We start from the raw sequence: 21,878 nt of genomic DNA, 5'->3' as shown, positions 1-21,878 counted from the left end.
CCCCCTTACACTTCTCGCAATCGTACTTGCATGATCTGAATGTTGCAAGGCCTGTTACAATCACTACTGTCCCCCTTTCTGTTCCTCCACCCCCATCCTGCCTTGCTGTGCCTTGAAACACATGTCTATAGCTGCATTCGAAATGAACAATAAATAAAAATAAAAATAAATGTAATACAGTTCCTCAAATCTTCTGGAGGAATCCTATTCCTCTGTTCCTTTAAACAAAAGGAACCTTTCCATTGTTTTATCAGGTCTGGTTCACTAACCCGCCAAACCTGAATGTAGACTTCCTCAGTGGTATATCAAGTTTGGTTTCCTGTTTCATTTGTCCTTTTCTAGTGGGGGTCTCCATGACTGCGTCTGGGATACAGCCCACTAGCTGTAGTTACATCTGCACTGATAAGGACCTTCAACCCTTAGATGCGTTACTGATGGACCTTGCTCAATTCCATTTGGGTCTCACGCCCTGCTGCAAGCTGGCAGGACTCCCCCGCTTTCATGTAGGTCCCAGACGCTGTTGCTCAGCTTCTGCAGGATTTCCTTCTCTCCTTTTCCTGGTGTCCATTCAGGCAGACTTGGTATACTCTCCTACCAGGCACTATCCCTCATAGGCGTCTGTATAATGTTGGTATCAGCTTGACAACTCTCTATGGTATCCCTTTGTAATCTTTGGGATGTGTTTATCTGCTTTACAAAGTTCTTGTCACTTTGTGAATGCTGCTTTCATCCCTTTGTGCCCTCTGGGATCTATTTATGTAGTTTACAAAGTTCGCACTAAATATAATGCCTCCTGTATCCTCTTGTGCTATTCTGGATATATCTGCGTGGTTTACAAAGATTGTATCAAACATAATGCCACTTGTATCCCCTTGTGCTCTTCGGGATGTGTATGAGTGGTTTACAAAGTTTGCATCAAATATAATGCCACTTATTTTGCCTTGTGCTCTTCCGGATATATCTGTTAAACACACTCAAATCTTCCAAAAAGCACCAGCCAGCCCCTAAGGCCCCTTACCAAGTGTTTTTTTTGCAAGATGGCTACAAATTAAAATCAGGAAAGGCAGAGGAAAAACACTCAGGGAGGCTGCAAGGGCAAGAGGTTCAGAGACATCTGACTGCCTTTGCCAAATGTAAAGGGGCGGGTTTGGGGGAGTAAGAAAGCGAGAAACAAACAAAGGACTACAAGACAAAGCCAGGGAATGCTACCTGCAGATCAGCTCAAAAAACGGATTGCAAGACATGGTAAGAACACAGAAAAATCCCTCTAGAAACAATCAACCAGACCAGAAAACTGATTGGAAACACACAAATCATCCCTCTTAATGGCACTTTACAAGCCAAAAAATGCAAAAATTCAAGTATTTTCATTCAAAGGAGACATTTGAATGCTGGTTGTGCCAATATATGGCAGTAGCGCAACTGTAAGTACACAAATGTAGGATTTTGTCAAATAATGCCAGAGTAAGAAATAATGCCAGAGTAAGAAAACTCTTGTTTTGGCTTTGTCCAATAAGGCCAGTGCTGCCCGTGGAATTACTTTCACGCCCTTTCAGGCCCCGTCTGTGACAAAACCATTCACAATGTCACCATCTTCAAATAAAATTAAGGCCACATTACGCTAACCAACTGTGTGAGGTTCCTGATACTCAAGTTTTAGAGCAGAATTTCATATGTGTGAGGTTCTGCTGTCTCATTTTATGGGACCCTAAACTTGTTGCTTTTTTCTCTTTGGTTTCCAGAAGCTTTGACTTCTTTTTGTGTTCAACAGGACTTCTAATACTGTCACTGCAACTTCTTTTTTTAGTATATGGTCATATGGTAGTCCATAAGGCTCCCATGACAGGGCTCCTTTTCATGCATCTGATTATTGTCCTAGGGTTCCTTTATTACCCTGCATTGGTTTCAGGGAGTTGGCTGTTTGATGCTCTAATTTAATGTTAGCTTCCTTAATGGTACAAGCTTATTTAACACATTAGTAGCTCAGTGTAGGTTTTTGTAGTGTTTGGATTTCTTGTGTATATTATTTAAGTCCTGCCCTGATCCAGTACATTTCTTGAGCATTCCTTTGTTTGGGGAAGCTAAACGGTAGGCCTAAAATTGGTGTTGTGCACATGTTGGCTCACTCAGAGCCCACCCTTGAACCCCATAGATTGCTTTGGTCCTGTTTAGACGTCTTTTGTTTAAAGCCCCTTTTGTGTGATTGGAGGGCTGCTCTTTGGCTGGCCAGCCTTTGTGTACATGGGATGGGTTAGCGAGACCCTGTTCCTGCAGTTAATTATGTTCAGATGTTCAGTATTGTAGCAGACCTGCTCATCTGCTGGAGGATTGTTACTGGGAAGAAGCTGTTGCTGCATTTTTATGGCCAGATCTGGCAAAACTAGTTGGACCGCAGAAGCCATTGCTGCATTTGTATGGTCAGTTCTGGTTATATTGGTTTGACCCTGTGCTTGGGCTTAGTTCTGGTTTAGATGTTTGGCTGCTGGCCGTTCTTCCAGGGATGACCCCATCCTCCCTCTGGCCCTTCTTGTTGGCTGTGTCAGGCTTCAAATGCTGGGACCATTTTTTGGAACCTTTTACTGCCACTCCTAATGTTTACCTCCGGGTCTTATGCCTTGGTGTTCGAAGCTGATGTCACCTGGAAGGGTGGCGGTACTCTACTACCACACCATATCTGCTTGTCTGAACCATCCTGGGTCTCGCCCACCATTGTTATCTTCTTGGGATGACCTTCTGCTGGTGTGATGCCTCTCTTTGTACATTGAGGCATTGGAGCTTGCTTATCTGGGTACGCCCATGTGACTGGAGCTATCTATGCAGTTTACACCAGTTCTGACTTTGGGTCCCACTCTTAGTAAGGCCAGTTGTTCTTCTTTGGGCCCTCTGGGTCAAGGTAGATCAGTGGTTCAAATCCCTGGGTGACTGTATACATGAAAACAGTGTACTAACCAGGTTGTTCAGCCATTCTTTGGCCAAGTTCTCGAGAATTGTCAAAATCAGTACCTACCTCTGGGACCTGTGTTGGTGGGTTATTCCACATACCTACCCCCAGGAATCCCTTTGGTCTGTAATTGTTAATTCTGCAGGTCTCCTTGATCTACGTTTTGTAATTTCTCTGTATTTACTCAAACCGTGAACTGCATCTCTTCTACCTGCGACTCCTGGGTCTCGAACCTGACACTGCGTTTCTTCAAGAAAGTGTTCTCTGATGCCCCCGGGGCTGGTTGCTGTCCAAACTGCACCGCTGTCTGCACCTGTAGGGTAGAGCAGGATCGTACCTGGCCTTTCACCACAACCACAGATCTGCGTACTAGTTTTTCCTGTTATTCGTATGGTGAACTTTTAAAACTGACCCGAAATTCCTCTGAAGCTATTTTTGCATTTACCAACCAAGGCATTGATATATCTCCCAGATCACTCTGAGAATATTAGCTGGTACACCTGATGTTATCTTCATATTACAGTCCTGCAATGCACTAGTTCCTATGGAAATGCCTTGTTACTTGTTACACTCAATACTTGTGTATCATTGTCTTTTCTCAGAGTGGGATGAGTCCTAGTTGCTGGCATGTAAGTGTAACACAGTGTTGGCTTTTGGGGTACGTTCTTGGTTAATAAGTTTCAACCCCCTCTTATCTCCTTCTAGGTCTATATATTTGCCATGTATGGTTTGCATGTGTATCATCCATGTACCTATGTGCTAGACGGTTAGGGATACTGTGGTTTTTGTCTGTGTGGCATCTTGTTCTGGTAAAGATTAAGTGATTGTGATGTTTTACCTTGTCTAGGGTTCACTTTTCCCTCCACCTCTCCTTGCCTTCTTACACTATATGTACATGGGCAATCACCAGCTAGTGGAATTACATGTTAGGAATAGGGGTGGATTGGGTCCTTACTGACCACTCTTGCTTTTATACAGGCACAGTTTTCCTCACGTGCTATGTCAAAGTAAAGTTCCTATTTTAACCTGATAGGGATTATATGTGTGTGACCAAAGTCAAGATTATTTATGTCAGTATGTCAGTGTTGGGTGTTTTCTTTGCTTAAATGTGTGGACCAACTGAAACTTCCTTCCTTCCTTCCTTCCTTCCTTCCTTCCTTCCTTCCTTCCTTCCTTCCTTCCTTCCTTCCTTCCTTCCTTCCTTCCTTCCTTCCTTCCTTCCTTCCTTCCTTCCTTCCTTCCTTCCTTCCTTCCTTCCTTCCTTCCTTCCTTCCTTCCTTCCTTCCTTCCTTCCTTCCTTCCTTCCTTCCTTCCTTCCTTCCTCCCTTCCTCCCTCCCTCCCTCCCTCCCTCCCTTCCTTCCTTCCTTCCTTCCTTCCTTCCTTCCTTCCTTCCTTCCTTCCTCCCTCCCTCTCTTCCTTCCTTCCTTCTTTCCTTCCTTCCTTCCTTCCTTCCTTCCTTCCTTCCTTCCTTCCTTCCTTCCTTCCTTCCTTCCTTCCTTCCTTCCTTCCTTCCTTCCTTCCTTCCTTCCTTCCTTCCTCCCTCCCTCCCTCCCTCCCTCTCTTCCTTCCTTCCTTCCTTTCTTCCTTCCTTCCTCCTTCCTTCCTTCCTTCCTTCCTCGACCACCTTAAATCCTCGACCACCTCCTCAAGTTTTCATGCTTCATTGAATCTTCTCTTGAGAATAAGAGTTTCTTTGGTATCTTTATCTTCGTCACCCTGCTCTGGGCGCCCACATTTCTGATGTGTTTGTTCACACTCCAGGTCATGTAATTGATTCTTATGATCTCTTGGGTATAGGAACTTCAATCCAGCATGTGCCACAATACTTGCTTTTATGTGGTCTCTAATGGCACTTTCAGTCTGCGCTTTGTCTTCTGTTTCATCCTTCACCTCAATCATGATCTTCATTCCCACTGCTTTCTTTGGTGTTTTCTGGCATTGTCCAAATATTATCCTTATAACACAGAACCAGAACATTATCATCAACAATATTTCTCAGAGAAACTTGAACACAAACTGATCAACTAGCTCAGCTTTTGGGGGAACTCAGGGCCGAGGTCCATTCGGCTAGACAGGAAACCAATGCCTTACGAAGAGAACTGATTGCAGCAAAGGAGCGCACCGACGATCTCGCCAGACAGCAGCTCCAGTCTCAGGCGGGGCAGACGCCGCTACCCAGGTAGGGGTCAGCGGTATCCCCTGCATCAAGCAGTCCGGTTCAGGTGGTCCTCCCAGGAACTGTACCCTTGGCACCCCCAGAACGATTTGCTGGGGATCCGAAAAGGTATGCAGTGTTTATGAACCAGTGCCGTCTATATTTTCTATGCAGGCCAGGACCTTTCCAAACGACCAGTCCAAAGTGGCTTTTGTACTTTCATATCTGAGCGGCAGTGCTGCTGACTGGTCTGTACCTCTGGTCGGGATGATCCCATTTTGCGAGATTCCAATTGGATATGGAGAAGCTGTTTGCCCGGCGTTGTCAATGTCAGGCATTAGATAATGAGCTCTTGTCTTTGCGTCAGGGCAATCAGGATTTGTTAACATACATCGCAACCTTCAACAGACTGGTTGTGGAAACTGAGTGGCCGGATGACAAGAGAACAACGCTTTTTTACCGTGGTCTGTGAAGGGAGTTAAAGGACGTTTTAGCTCAAGTGGTGAAACCGCCCAGGGACTGTGCTGAGTACATAGACTTGGTAGTCCAGCTAGATCACAGACTGCAGAACCGTAAGTCAGATCGTGCTAGAATTGATTCTGGAGTATTTGTGCGACCGAAGGAAAATGCCTCCAGGACCACCGATGTGTCAGAACCCATGCAAATCGGGGGAGTGCGGGGGCCGTTAACCAAGGCCGAAAGGGATAGGAGAAGACAACAAGAGTTGTGTTTATATTGTGGTTCAGCCGGCTATTTTCTCAGAGAATGCCCAGTGAAGCCACCCAAAAAGGCAGTAGGAGTTGCTGGTAAGGTTGAAACAGAGTCTGAGCCGGAAAACTTCTCTGCCCGGCAGGCGTAGAGGTCCGCTTGCCGAGCGAAAAGAAGGACTCCCAGACCTCGCATCTAATTTTGCCTATGGTCCTTATAAACCACCAGCAACCGTCTCGAATGCATGCAGTCAGAGCATACATCGACAGTGGAGCCATTGGAAATTATATGGATCAAGAATTGGCTTCAACGATGAACCTTTCCCTTTGCGAAAAGGCAACAACAGACTTAGTTACCACAGTCGACGGAACTGAAATAGCTTTGGGTCCTGTAACACACTCTACGGCTGAAATGACTCTTTTGTGCCAAGACGATCATCGGGAAACCATAGTTTTTGACATAATCAAGGCCCCACAATTTCAGATAATTCTGGGTATGTCATGGTTGGAATCACACAATCCTTGCATAGACTGGCGTGCCAAGAGGCTGACCTTCTCAGTCGACTCTGTTCAGAATTGTTATCCAACCAAAGGACCTTTGGTCAATGGAGCGACAACGATCATGGAACCAACCAACTCGCTACCTCTGGTATATCAAGACTATCAGGATGTATTCCAAAAGGATGAAGCCAACACACTGCCCCCTCACAGGTCGTATGACTGCCATATCGACCTAGTACCAGGAGCACCAATTCCGTGCGGTCGAATCTATGCTCTCACAGAACCCGAGAACCTGCACTTGAGAAAGTATTTAGACCAGTATCTAGCTAACGGTTTCATCCGCCCATCCAAGTCCCCGGCGGCTTCACCGTTATTCTTCATGCCTAAAAAGGAAGGTGACCTTAAGACTTGCATCGACTACCGCGCATTGAATTAGGTCACTGTTAAAAACCGTTACCTGTTGCCTCTGATTCCTGACTTATTGGATCAAGTTAAAGATGCCCGGATTTACACCAAGTTAGACCTCCGCAGTGCTTACCACCTGGTGCGGATCAGGAAAGGGGACGTATGGAAGACCGCTTCTGCACCAAATACGGGCTATTTGAATACCAGGTGATATCTTTTGGCCTTTGCAACGCCCAGCGGCATTCCAATATTTCATGAACGATGTTTTGCGAGAAACGATTGATGTGTATGTCGTAGTATACATCGATGACATTCTGGTATACTCCCGTTCATAGCAAGAACATGTGAAACATGTCCAAGCAGTTTGGAAAAACTTCGACAACACAAGCTATTTGCAAAGTTGGAGAAATGTTTTTTCCATGTTACTGAGGTTGGGTTCCTCCGATTTGTTCTAACCACTCATGGTGTGTGCATGGATTCACGAAAGGTGGATGCCATTCTCAACTTGCCGTCGCCAACCTCGATTAAAGGAGTTCAGAGTATGCTCAGATTTGCAAACTTCTATCGGTGCTTCATTCCAGGATTCTCGCAACTAGTGCACCCCATCACCACTCTATTGCGCAAAAACAAGCATTTTCAATGGTCCGAAGAAGCTGAGAAAGCCTTCCAGGAACTAAAACAAAGATTCATCTCAGCCCCGATCTTGAAACACCCTCGTCCAGATCTACCATACGTGGTCGAAACGGATGCTTCCAGTTTGGCAATGGGCGCAGTCCTTTCACAAAGGGATCCCAAAACTAGTCAACTGCACCTGGTAGCCTTTTGGTCACGGAAATGTACGGCTCCCGAGCTGAACTATGCGATTACGGACAAGGAACTGTTAGCCATCAAGCCGGCCTTCAAAGCCTGGTGACATTACCTCCTCGGAGCTAGACACACCATCACAGTAATTACTGATCATCACAATTTACAGTACTTGAAGGTGGCAAAAGCACAATCATTGCTTCAACTCCGATGGGCATTATTTTTTGCGGGGTTTGACTTTGTAATTACCTACCGACCTGGCTGTCGAAATGGCAAGGCATACGCATTGTCCCGTATAGGAGTAGATGAGGAAAACGCCAATCCCGACCCAGTGCCTATCATTCCTGGTGAGAAGATTTTTGGGATTACTACGTCTCTAACATTAGAAGGTGTTCAAGAGAGTATCTCTCATCTCATGGATTCCAATACCCTAAAGGATTGGCCGACCAAAAGTCCTCACCATTCGGTCACTAACCAGCTACCCTATTTTCGAGGACGTCTCTATCTACCCAGCAGAGAACTTCAGGAAAAAGTCCTCTCACATTACCATGACTCACTAGCAGAAGGTCATCCTGGAATTACAAAAACTGAGGCCAAGGTCAAACGACAATTTTGGTGGCCAACATGGCGTAAGGACATCAAGCAGTTTGTTCTATCCTGTGGAGTTTGCGCTCAAAACAAGGCCCAAAAGAAAAAATCACCAGGCCTACTTCAGCCATTAGACATTCCACCAACGCCTTGGCATACACTGTCTCTTGACTTTATAACAGACCTTCCTCCGAGTAACGGATTCAACACAATTTTAGTAGTGGTGGATTTGTTTTAAAAAATGGCCCACTTCATCCCGTTAAAAGGACTACCCTCAGCTTCGATTCTGGCTAAAGAATTTCTGGAACAGATTGTCCGAATTCATGGATTCCCTTCCATTCTGATCTCAGAACGTGGCAGCTAGGTTATCTCACGCTTCTGGAAGAAGTGTTGCGAGTTAGCTCAAATCGACGTAAGACTTTCCACCAGTCACCATCCCCAAACCGATGGTCGAACAGAGAGAACAAACCAGACCTTGGAGCAATATATCAGGTGCATGTTACATCAAACTGAAGGCAGCTGGAAGGATGTTTTATGGATCACCGAGTATGCCTTTAACAACTCACTCCATTCCAGCAAAGGTCAAAGTCCCTTCTATACAATCTACGGGTTACACCCAAAGAACTTCCAACCTTGACCCGCCACAACTTCTGGAAATGCTAGCTGTGAAAAGTTTGCACTCTACCATCTCCCAAGCCTTCAAACAAGCAACAGATCATCTAAGGCGGGCTAAGGAAAGGTACAAGAAAACAGCCGACGCACATAGAAGTGAAGCTCCAAGTTATCAGGTTGTGGATGAAGTCTGGTTGGCGTCAAAGCACATACCCGTTAAAGGGCCTTGTACCTTCAATCCCAGATATTTGGGTCCGTATACCATCAAGGCCATAATCAATCCAGTGGCTATGAAATTGGACTTACCCCCGCACATGAAAATTCATCCAGTGTTCCACGTCTCACTTTTGAAACCGGTGCAACCTGGAACACGAGTTGTGAAACCACCGATACCGGTCACAGTGAACTGAGAACCCGAGTTCGAGGTTAAAGAGATTCTGGACTTAAAAATCACCAAATCAAAACTCTTTTACTTGATAGACTGGAAAGGGTACGGACTGCATGAAAGATCATGGGAACCTAGCGAGAATGTACATGCTCCACGGTTATTGAAAAGGTTCCACCGTAATCACCCAAACAAACCAGGACCAATGAGTGGATCAGCCATCAGGGGAGCCTTGGGGGGAGTGCTGTCATGGTGCAGGCACCCAAAACCCTGAAACTGGTGGGGCCATCCCGGACTTTGGCCCCCTTGGGGGCTTATCAGGCCCCAGCCAGGCTCACCTGGACTCAGTCCTGGCCAGCCAGGCTCACCTGGACTCAGTCCTGGTGCCGCTGGCGCCAGGCTCATGGAGGTGTTAGTTACATGGTCCATTAACTTGGCTCTGAGAGGATGAGCCATTCAGTTCAGGGTGTGGTCTGGAACTACTTTACCTGAGAGAAGGGATACGGAGAAGAGGACTATTTTCTTGGAACTACTTGCAAGGCTATTTAAACCGCACCCAACAATCTGAACATGCTTCGCGTTATTCTGCACTCCTGCAGCGTAACACTCACCGTGTCAGATCAGTTCTTGCTTCCTTCTGCCACGCCCGTCCAGAGTCTTCCATCCATCGGCACCTGCGAGCAGAGAATAACAGGAGTTATTTAAGCATCAAAGGCCTTACCTGCAGTGCATCCAGATCTCATCTCCTGCTTTCCCATGGACCGCCGCATCTGCAGAACAGAACGAAAAGCACCCTCTCGGGTAACTACTCACCTGATCGGCCCGCTCCAGGAACTTCATCGGACAGTTCTTCACTCAACAGCGCGCCGCAGCTCGACACCGCTACACAGATTTCTATTCTTCTTCCTGGACTCGCGCCGTACCTGCTGAACAGAAAAATACAAAACAGGTTAGTCGCACGTAGCAAAGGAAAGCTACAGAGGCGAACATTTGCGCGCAGCACAGCGCAATACTTACCGGCAGGAATCCTGAGCATCATTGTCAGGAGGGTCATCCATCATCCGAAGGTTGCTTAACGCCGCACCTGTAAGACAATAACAGACATTAGTTATCTTGAACAGAAAGACTTAAAGGCAGTCATTCCAAGCAGTTATTGGAATAGAGACTTACCTGCTTACTCCTGGGCCTTCTACTTCAGCAACTTCCTTCGGATCAGTGACGTAACTCGATCCAGGAAAGACTGTGAATCGCGCCCCTGCCAGAGTGTGCAGGATGGAGAGCTCGCCCATTAAAAAACAAAGGTGAGCCAGAAGAAGTGAAGGATAGACGGGAAGGAGGTGAAACCACTGACCAGCTCCCTTTGGTAGCTAATATCTTGTTTTGACTTGCAGGCTAACATCTCCTGAAGCAAGGACTAAGGGGAGACACAAGCTAGCATCACCAGCCAAGCAGAGCAGCATCAGGACAGACAACACCCTACGCACACGAGCACGCCCCCTTGGAGACCAGGTGAGCGTGACAGTCTCCTCCTCCATTTTTGTGTGCAGTTCTGTCAACATAGTTATAGCATCCGTCAGAGTCCTGTTCTCACCGTTTTGAGAAGATATAAAAGTACAGCAAGAAGACCCGACCTTGCGCAAGCACCTCCTTCCATTGCTGTAATCATGTCAAGGATATACCTGTTCTGGAGGGTTATTAACCTTATGGCCCTCAACTCTTCCTTTATGGTGTTAAATCCTATTATACTAGAGTAGATTGTCTGTAATAGCTGACACCTGGTGATCTGCAGCCATTTGGCATTCACTGCTGCTTGGGGTCCAGGCATGAATATAGATGTCATTATCATAGAAGTCTTACTGAACAACTTGTGTTCATCAGGAATGTCTTCATAAACCTTTAATGATTTTGATGAGAAATAATGATCTCTTTTCATCCACTGGAGTGCAAGTGACCTTCTTTTTCTCAAGCGCTCACCCACTTAGCAAAATCCCTCAATATTCCAGTCGCTCTGGGGAATCACCAAGGCTGGAACATGGATGAGTACAATGGAACACACTCCTCCTCAGTCCATATCACTCGTTCTTAGATTAACAGCCGTGAGTGCCTGCAGCATCCAGGCATTCCAGTCTTTTCAGTTTTGTCAGATCAATTCATCCTCTTCATTTATTCAATTATTAGGTTGTCTTGTCCCATGGAAGGATACACAAGCATCTTGTCTGTCCATCCAGGCTCTTTTTCCATTTGAGTTGTTTTCATATAATCATCCTGATATGTGAATGTCTGTCTAGATTGCCATCGCAGGTTTGCTCAGCTCCCTTGGAGCTGTCCTCTGGTAGTGCATGCTGCTAAATGGCTGAGGTACTTCGCATCATGAGCTGGCATCTCTTTTGAAATTAATGTTCATACTGTACTCATGGCTTAGGGGATGAAAGAGCAGACATAAAAGCTCTCATCGGACGCACTTTTCCCCACCTTTTTCATATGTTAGTACCACATATTATTCCCCAAGTGAGCCGAATGATCAAGATTGGTATTTATCCCCTGGTTTTCTTCTTCTGCATCCCTCTTATGTCGTTTGACATGCTCAAATAGGTCAAAGAAATTATCATAATTTGCACTTATACTGGGAATAATCACGTGTCGTGTTTTCAATTGAACCATCAGAATGATAAAGACTTTTAAATGTAAGTACAAAAAGAAGAAAAGAAAACACATGCATATGTATATCAGGCATAGGAGTATAGAAAAACATTTTGTGTGCCACGCCATTTCCTGTAGTATTGGCAGTCTTCCTGCAAATGCATTTTCTTCTTCTTCAATAATTTTAAATACAAATACTCAAATCCCATTCGTAGTTGCACAATCTGCTTGATTATTGCAATCAAAAGCCATTTTATAACTGGGACATTCTTCGGTTCGTGGAGAAAAGTGAGAATAGCAACATCTCTACTAACGAGGGTAGGGTATGACTGAAGCATAAATACAAAAACTGCAACCACAAACCTATGAGTGTCACTATCGACTGGTGTCATGTGTTATTTTTAAAATATATTTTTTCCCAAAAATGAATCTGGGTATTGATCTCTCTCCCAGTTTTTATTAAGGAATTGGCACTTGGGAATCTCTAAAAAGTACTTTTAAGCTCTGGAATTCTCTGCAAGTCCATGCACTTCCAGCTAATATTTTAAGGAGTGTCCAATGAATTCCAGCCCAAAAGACAATTTTTAATCACACACTTGCATCATCGTCCTTCTTCTTGGTCATCGATTGAGTCTGCACCTGCAGCAATTCTTCTTTTTGTCTTGCTTCCCAGTCAGGGTGTACTAAAGGGAGGTTCTCACCTTTGTAGATCTTTATGTCACCCAAATGTAACCATGCTCTTCTTCCAGACACCCTAACTACAGTAGGGGAAACTTCCTCTACTTGAAATGGTCCATTAAATCTTGGCTCATGCCATCTATGCATGACTTTTTTAATAAGCACTTGATCTCCAACATACAATTTTGGTGGTGGCAATAATTTGCTTGGATCATTTACTGGGCGGTCCTCTTCCGTGTTCCTAAACCCCTCCCTCCGATGCTTGACTGATCTGAAATGAAAGAATCACTGATAGTCATACATGCCAAATAATTGCACATTTCATCACCTAGAGTCTGCACTATACTCTGAGCATCACTTCTAACTCTAGATGTGGGATTAAGGGGCATCTTCATGTGGCACCCTGTTACTAATTCATGGGGTGTAAGAAGATGGTCTGAAACTGGCTGATTTCGAAGGGCATACAAGGCTGTGGGTAGGCAATATAGCCATTCCATTTACAAAGTTAAACTAATATTTGCTATTCTTTCCTTTAGGAGGGCGTTGGGCCTCTCACATATCCTGTTTGTTTGTGGGTGATAAGCAGAAGAAAACGTTTGCTTTATGTTCAATAAAAGCCCTATTTGTTCAAATAGCTGATTGACAAAGTGTGGCCCATTATCTGACCTTAATACTTTGCACGGAACTTTGCTGCGCAGGTGGCATCAGGATGTGTACAAGGACCGGCTTTGATGCATTGAGAAAAGGTACACACCACCACCATTAGATAACTATGTCCATTACAGGTCTGCAGCCTATGGACGTAATCAATATGCAAATGCTGAAACGGGCCATTTGGATAGGGTATTACTCTTCTGATTGTTCTTAGTGTATGCCCAGATGTAAACTTCTGACACATGATTCAATTCACAATGAACTGTGCAACATGTTCCAATAAATTGGGAAAAAAACAGTCTTCTGCAATAGTGTCAGCAAGATTTTCTCGTGTTATATGTGCGGGGTAATGCAGCTGCTCAAGTGCAACTTTCAGTAATGCTGCTGGCATCAGTGGCTTTCCAGTGCCTTCCTGTCTCCATAGTGCTTCCAGGGGGATGAATAACACCCCCTTCACCTCCATAGCTCCTACTCTACCCTGTATCTCTATTAGTTGTGTAATTGACAGCATATTAAATCTCTCTCGTACTAACATGCTTCTAGTTTATACTTCTTTGAGAGTTTAAGTTTTGAAACTCGAAATTTCTGAGGAATACACAAACCTTTTGGCTTCTAAACCCACGGCTTCGTTTCCATGAGAAATAAAGTCTGTTTAGTATGTGCTGCACACATTACGACGACTATGGCTACTTGGTGTTTTAGTGCCTAATGAGCCTGTCAAATAAAGACGCATGTTGCACTGGAGTGCCGACTGCACGGAGATGACCCCTCCTTTTCCAACAGGTTTGTGTACGGTTGATGTCAGATAGGCGGAGTCACTGTACACATCACTTCCTGAACTTCGTATTTCTCGAGCACAACAATAAATGCTACCAATTCTGCTGCCTGTGCTGAAAAATGGGATGGTAGTGCCCCTCCTAACTAGTTTGATCGATTTTTGACAAGATATCAATAAAATTAATCTCCCCACCCACTAAAGCATTTTCTTTCACATAGGGTATATCATCTTAAAATTCCACATAATTACTTCAATTGTGTACATGATCACCTTCTTCTAAAGGTTCAGTTACAAACATGGCTGGAGTCACTATTTTACGTTTCACAATTGTAATCACTATATTAGAAATCATTACTTCATATGGAGAAGTTCTTTGTGTCAGTTTTCTGTAAAATGGCAAATAAGGCGTGCTCCACATATAGCGTTATTGCACAGCCCATGCTAATAGTTGTTGACTTTTCAATCGCAAATGCGGCAACATCCAAAGATTGTTCACATGGAAAATGTCCTCTTATGACTGGATTTAAAATCCCACTGTAATATGCCAAAGGTTTATACCCTAGTGTTGTTCTTTGTGTGAGTACTGCTGTCATTACTGACCGATTGGTGTGTGAAAACAAATACAATTCTTCAATATCATTGTGAATACTCACAACTGGAGCTGTACAACTTGCTCTTTTTAATTCTTCAAATTCTCCTCCATTTCTTCAGTGCATTCTGTCTTTTCCTTACCAATCTGTGTCTTCTTAAGTGCTCGCAAAAGTGGTCTGTGTACGAGCTGTAGTCGAACACCTAGGCCCTGCAATAATTGCATAAGCCCAAAAATTGCTGCATTTGCCTATATTTGGCTTTGATGTTTTCATGATAGCCTCAGCTCTCTCAAGTGTCACTTCCCTTCCTTTATGTGAAATTAACTGGCCTATGTACAACACTTCTTCCTGGCAATACTGTAATTTCTCCTTGTCTACTTTGTATCCCTTGTCAGCCAATACAGTCATTAACTGAACATAGTCCTGCCTACATTCATCCTCTGTTTCACTACAGATTAATATGTCATCTACGTATTGAATTACCAGGCTTTTGAGTTTAATGTTACTTAAATCCATCTGTAGGACCCTATTAAAAATCGACAGAGACTCACAGTACCCCAAGGTAAACGAGCATGTTTTAGTCTTTTTTTGTCTAAATGTAAAGGAAGTAACATCTTGTGGGTTTTTGTGCAATGGGAATGAGAAAAACACATTTTTCAAATCGATCACTGTGAAATATTTAGTTTCAATTGGGATGCTACACAATATTGTCGCAGGATTTGGAACTAATGGAAACTCTGCTTCTACAATCTGATTAAGAGGGCACAAGCCCTGGATAAATCTCCATGACCACGCTTTAGATTTTTTTTAATCAGATGCAGCATTGCATGAGGATTCCGATGCCACTAGGATTCCCTGTTTCATTAACATTGAAACCATTTTCAATATGCCTTCTTGCCTTCATCAGCTTCTAGAGACATGGGGTACTGTTTTTCTTGGGGTAAAATTACTCCTGGGTTGAGTTTTATTTTAACCTCCCCTATTCCAATAGGCCAACCTCATTTAGGCCCGTAGTCCAATGGACACTTGGCACGTTTTCTATATCTTCCTGAAAAAATGCTCTTTTTTGCCATTTGCATCAGTGCCATTTGCTGTTGGACGTCCCTTTTCTCAATCTTTATCCAATATGTAATGCTTATAAAAAAACACTACCTCATCATCTATCCATTCATCTCCAAGCATATCTTCATCTGTTATGTCAGTCAATCTGTATCCCTCCTCAAGAGCTATCACTATTCTCCATGCTCTGCCTTCGCCGTCTACTCCTTCAAGCACTGCTATTCCCCTCGTATTAGAGCTGCTTCCAATTCTATAAGAAAAGTCTGTCCTTCTTCCTCATCCATAAGCACTTGTGGTCTAAATAATAATTCATCAGGTATCCTCACAATTTTCCCTACTAATACAGGCAGCCCCGCAAATAACATGCTCACCCCATACATGAAGACTTCCGGATCTACCTGTAGAGCCACTTGTCCTGTAAAGGCCAGTATAAACTCTTCTACATTTAAGTAGTATATTCCTGGAATGGAGCACACTATTCCTTGATCAGTAAATTAAATTGGCATGTGAAGTTTTGTCATCACATATCTACCCAGAATGTTAACTGGTATTTGTCGTGAATATAACAAAGGGACACTTTGACCACAAAATTGATGGGTGGAAGGTTTCGAATGAATCTAAACCACTGGCAATTGCTCTGGGCAACCTTCCACACCACCGTTTTTTAGCCCGTCTGCGCCATTGCAAAAAGGGGCCAGCCATGTGCAAATCAGTCAGCAGCTGCCGCCACCGAAAGTAGCAGCCCAGCTCGAACTTCTAGGCCAGGTCCCCTCTGCACAGAAAACCAAGCAACCCCAGACAAGTTTCGGCCTTGTTGGACCTCCTCAGTGAGGTGCAGCCTGGTTCCCTGTGGCGCAGCGAGCAAGGGACCCACGTCTGGGCATACCCTCTCTCACAAGGAGAAACAAACTGACCACAAAATTGATGGTTGGAAGGTTTCGAATGAATCTAAACCACTGGCAATTGCTTTGGGCAACCTTCCACACCACTGTTTTTTAGCCCGTCTGCACCATTGCAAAAGGGACAGACATGTCACATTTCCCTATAGAAACACACAATTTATCAGTAAAAGGAACTACATTCGTAGGTCGCTGAGAAAACTTGAGCATTCATGGCAATACCTGATATTGGGTTTTTTCCCTCCCTTATACAAGAGCGAGTCGCCTCAGTGTCTACAAGAAAAGAAAAAGATTTGTCTATTGGTGGTTTGGTGTTACTTATAGCACTGAACCCATCAAGTCATCCTGTGAGCTCACCTATTGAGGGTACAAACTCCCCCCTGTCCCAGTGAAAGGGTTCCCTCCTACCACACTGACAGCCCCTATCCTAGTTGCTAGTGTTTGCATTCTGTTTTGTCTGCATAGGTGCATGTTGTGATTTCCCTTGCGGTGGGTGCATTTGCACTGACCCCTGCTGCTGTGCCTGCTGTGCTTGCGGGCCTGTGTCTGATAAGATGTGTGATCCTGCGCAAAACCCTCTTGTGTTTTGTGTGGTTATTGGAGGTGGATGACCTGTCCCCCCTCTTGAATTTTGTCCATTCTGTTGCATGTTTCCTCGGTTTCTACATAAATGCGCCCCAGTATACGCTACTGTCCCACAATTCCAACACATGGGGGTGGCCCTCTGGCAAACCCACCATTATATTCTCTTTGAGTTTTGTGACTTCCGCCCTGGGCATTTTGAAATCCACCTTGGTTGTTCTGAAATCCACCTCCTCTTCTCTAAATCCTTCATCTCTTCCTCATGGCCATAACCCATACCCACTTTGATCCACTGGGAGTAAATTATTCGCCTGTGACACACTCGTTATTTCTTTCTACACTTGTCAATACTGCCCCTTCAATAGCATATTTTGACAATTTCTTCTGAACTGACTTGGCTTCCTCAACTTTTGTGTTCTCATCTTTCTTTTTATTCTTCTCTTGTAACAATCAGCAATGATGCACAACAGTCAACTGTATCTCAGCCCATGGCTTAGCTTCCATTCCTACTTTTTCTGGTAATCCCTGACACAAAATATGATAGAATAATGCCACTGTTTTTTCCCCCAAGGCTCACGCGTCTCAAGCTGCAATCCCCCTTGAATATCCGGAATCTAAGCAATTGGGTCTTCATCTTCTCTCATTTCAAATGTCATAATTGCACCCATATCTGACGTATCTGTATACTGTACTCTGAGAGCCCTCCAAACATCTGCCCTAAAATTATTACATGGTGCTCCATCATGCGCTGTGTTTTGTGCTGTCACACTTGCAAATCCCACTCGTCTCCAAATATCGTCAGCTCTCTCTCCAAGAATAGCTGCAAGTAGACTTTTTATGTCTCCTATGGCCAACGTATTGCCCCCTGTCATTTTCTCTAATTCGTAGATCAATTTTCTAGGCCGCGTACTCAAACTGGGTAACTTGTATTTTAAGTAATCCTTATTCAAGGAGGCCAGAGAATATATTGCAGTCCTGCCCCCCTCCCCCTTTTCTAGTAAGGGGAACTGTGTGAACTCATCCCATAACTGTTCCCCATTATTCATTTACTCAATGCAGTAGTAATCGTCCCTATTCATCATCGTGCTGGTAACAACCTTACACTACTCACATAAGGTGGAGATCCTCCTCTCACACTACACAATCGTCTTCGTGGAAGTTCAGGATAGGGTATAGGATCTGGTGTTCTTTCCTTAGGGTGTTTCAGATCTGACCATCTTACCTCCTTATCCAGATATTGACTTCCCAAGGGGGCGCATACACCCTCCCCTTTCTCAAGACCTGACTCCCTCCTTTCTTCGTCTGACATTCTTATACCCAACTGGTTTGTCTATCATCCTCTTCTTCTCTATCTATATCTCATCTACTCAAATACAATGCTAACACACAATATGCATAACAACCCCTGTGATCACCTTCTCTTTTCCCTATCATAGTAAGATGTATTCTTTCTATGCCTCCAATTGTATTACCCTGTACAGTGTTTAAGACACGTGAGAAACCAGAAGGTGTCTCCCTGACTAGTCCCCAGGGATCTCCCATGGAGCTGGCCAGGACATGGCCATTGGTATTGGATCCAGTTCCTGAGGGTGGACCAGTGAGGGAGGATCACCTGGATGGGGCGTCCTTCGGGAGTGGAAGGTGGACACCGACGGGTGAGACGTGGTATCCCCCTTGTTATAAAACCTTTTCCCATCATACTTCGTAGGATACTCTAAAACTATATCCCCCCTTTCTGAACATGAAAACTTTCACACACCAAAAAATACAACAGACTAACACCAAAGCCGTTTACCTGACATGTCCCAATACCGTCAGGCAAAGTCAGGCAATTGACCAGGATCACACACACCTAACTGCCCTTTCCTTTCCCCACAGGGATAAAAGGTGGCACACGTGAGCACACTATGAGCAAGGCAGACCGCATCGGCGAGAGAGCTATCCTGGGGCGGCAGCTCAAAAGGAGGAGAAAGGTGGCGAGAACCAAAGTGGTTACACGGGGAGAAGCGACATTGCCCTTTCAGACCTAGACCCGCAAATCCACTGTGGAAGGAATCATAAGACTGCGAACAATAGCCAACGTGTGTTGCAGCAGATGTCAAGGGTACATGGAGCACACCTACGCTGATAAGTGGGACAGAAAGATACAAGTGCTACCGTGGTACCATCCTTGACTCCAGATACCAAGAAAGCCAATTGGTTCATCACTGCCGATGAGTCGAGGGGAGAAATGATAAAGAATTGAACTGTGTTAAACGAAAGTTGCAAAAGACATGTTAAAGGAAGTTCCAAGAACTGTTAATGTCTTCAGGGAAAACCAGTTGCAGAAAGGTCTGGCACCACATGGGTGTTAATTTGAGAGACTCTGGTTGACTTCCCGTTTTGTTAAAACTACCATTACCAGAAGGCCCTAGGAGAGACGCAAGAAAGGAGGTTACAGTTGTCATACAGGGGTCTAGCAAAATCGTGTGTACAGCCGAAAGTCTTTGACCGGCACGTAATTGGGAAGCTAAGGGAAATGAATTCTGCATAGTAAGAAAAGAGAAAGAACTGTGTGATTGGCAAGAGTGAACCCGACTGAGGGATGCTGATATAAAGGGGCGAAGCCTGATGCCTCAATGAACATTGTGTTGACAAAGAGTGAACCCGACAAACGGATGTCCACAGTGAACTGTTTAAAAATACATTAAAGGGATAGTCGAGTAAAAAATGTAATTTTAAAAATAGATAGGCAACATTAAAAAAATAATACTAGCACTTTTTTAAAAAAAACACGTCCTATGTAAAATTTTGAGCTATTCAAGCTCAAAATTCACAAAAGCAAGCACATGGGCGCATCCATTTTGTGAAATGGATGCCTGCCTGTGCTGGCTTTTGCTTTTGCGGCACTAATGAAGGAAAAGCCAGCCAGCTGTAGTAAACAAAAGCTACAGCTGGGTGGCTTTTCCTTCATTGGTGCTGTACGCGGAGGACGGGGACTGGAGACCAGAGCAGGAAAGTTGCAGCTGAATCTCGGTAAGTGCTATTTATTTTTTAAAAAAATAAGCACTAGCTGCGTTTTTTTTTCTATGTTTTCCGGGCTGGAGGAGCCCAGAAAACTTAGAAATAAAACCGCAGCTTTAAAAACATTGTATTTATGTTTGCGGTCGCTTTTGAAGCGAACGCAAACATAAATACAATGTTGTGTTTGAAAACGCTGCAGTTTTTCTTTCCGAGTTTCTCAGGCTCCTCCGGCTCGGAGGAGCCTGAGAAACTCGGAAAGAAAAACCGCAGCGTTTTCAAACACAACCGTGTTGTGTTTCTGCCTGCTGTGGCTATCACTTTGGGTCTCCGGTGCTCCCCCAGGGCAGCACCGGAGACCCAAAGTGAAAGCCAAGGCAGGCAGAAACACTACGCGGTTGTGTTTCTGCCTAAATCTACTTTCCCATTTGGGGCTCTCGGGGGGGGGGGCCCGAGAGCCCCAAATGGGAAGGCAGATTTAGGCAGACACACTGCAGCATTTAGCATTTCCCATTTGGGGCTCTCGGGCCCCCCGTGGGGAGCCCGAGAGCCCCAAATGGGAAATCAGATTTAGGCAGAAACACTGCAGCATTTAGCATTTCCCATTTGGGGCTCTCGGGCCCCCCGTGGGGAGCCCAAGAGCCCCAAATGGGAAATCAGCTGTAGGCAGAAACACAGTGGCATGTAAACACAACCGTGTTGTGTTTCTGCCTGCCTTGCCTTGGCTTTCACTTTGGGTCTCCGGTGCTCCCCTGGGGGAGCACCGGAGACCCAAAGTGATAGCCACAGCAGGCAGAACCTCAACGCGGTTCAAAAGCGACCGCAAACATAAATACAACGTTTTTAAAGCTGCGGTTTTATTTCTAAGTTTTCCGGGCTCCTCCAGCCCGGAAAACGTAGAAAAAAAACTGCTGCTAGTGCTTTTTAAAAAAAATAAATAAATAGCATTTACCAAGATTTAGCTGCAGCTTTCCTGCTCTGGTCTCTGGTCCCCATCCTCCGAGTACAGCACCAATGAAGGAAAAGCCACCCAGCGGTAGCTTTTGTTTACTACAGCTGGCTGGCTTTTCCTTCATTAGTGCCGCAAAAGCAAAAGCCAGCACAGGCGGGCATCCATTTCACAAAATGGATGCGCCCATGTGCTTGCTTTTGCGAATTTTGAGCTTGAATAGCTCAAAATTTTACATAGGAAGGTTTTAAAAAAAAGGTGCTAGTATTATTTTTTTAATGTTGCCTATCATAGTGAACCCGACAGAGGGAGGCTGATATTTGAGAGGGGTCTGAGCCCGGAAGAGGGGGATCCAGGGGTTGAAGAAAATACAAGCCATAGTGAACCCGACGGAGGGAGGCTGATAGTCGAGAGGGGTCTGCACCTGGATGAGGAGGAGCTGGGGGTGAATAATCATCACCCCAAGACACCATCAGAAAGGAGCATTGTTTGTTAGCTTGAACATACCTGGCCCTCGGAAGCCAGATACTTAACCATTGAAGGTCCTGATATCTTTAGGAACTTTTTGTGGATCTGAGCCTGAAAGAGGAGGATCGAGGGGTGAAAAGTCATCACCCAACGTACATACGGAAAGGAACTTTTGTTTATTATTTTGAACACATCAGGTCCTCGGAGGCAAGAGACTTTTTGTAGAAAAGAGACTTAACCACTAGAGGTCCTGATACCTGAGAGCAGAACTGTAGTCTCGTGCTGGGAAAACTTTAGCGTGCCCTTTTCTTTCATAGTCCTGCATTGTCCTGTGCTCAAAACGTGGGGAAGGGAGCCCCCGGCTACCACATCCTGACTTATCATTTGTGAACAGTTCTTTCTTTCTTGTTAACCCTATCCAACATCGAATTTAGTTGTAAGGATTGACAATACTTTTTTTTTGTTGTAAAGGCCCTTTTATT

The sequence above is a fragment of the Ambystoma mexicanum genome, chromosome 2q (genome assembly GCF_040938575.1).
Source record: "Ambystoma mexicanum isolate Mex_15411 chromosome 2q, UKY_AmexF1_1, whole genome shotgun sequence".
Classification (NCBI taxonomy): domain Eukaryota; kingdom Metazoa; phylum Chordata; class Amphibia; order Caudata; family Ambystomatidae; genus Ambystoma; species Ambystoma mexicanum.
This window is presented reverse-complemented; position numbering follows the sequence as displayed.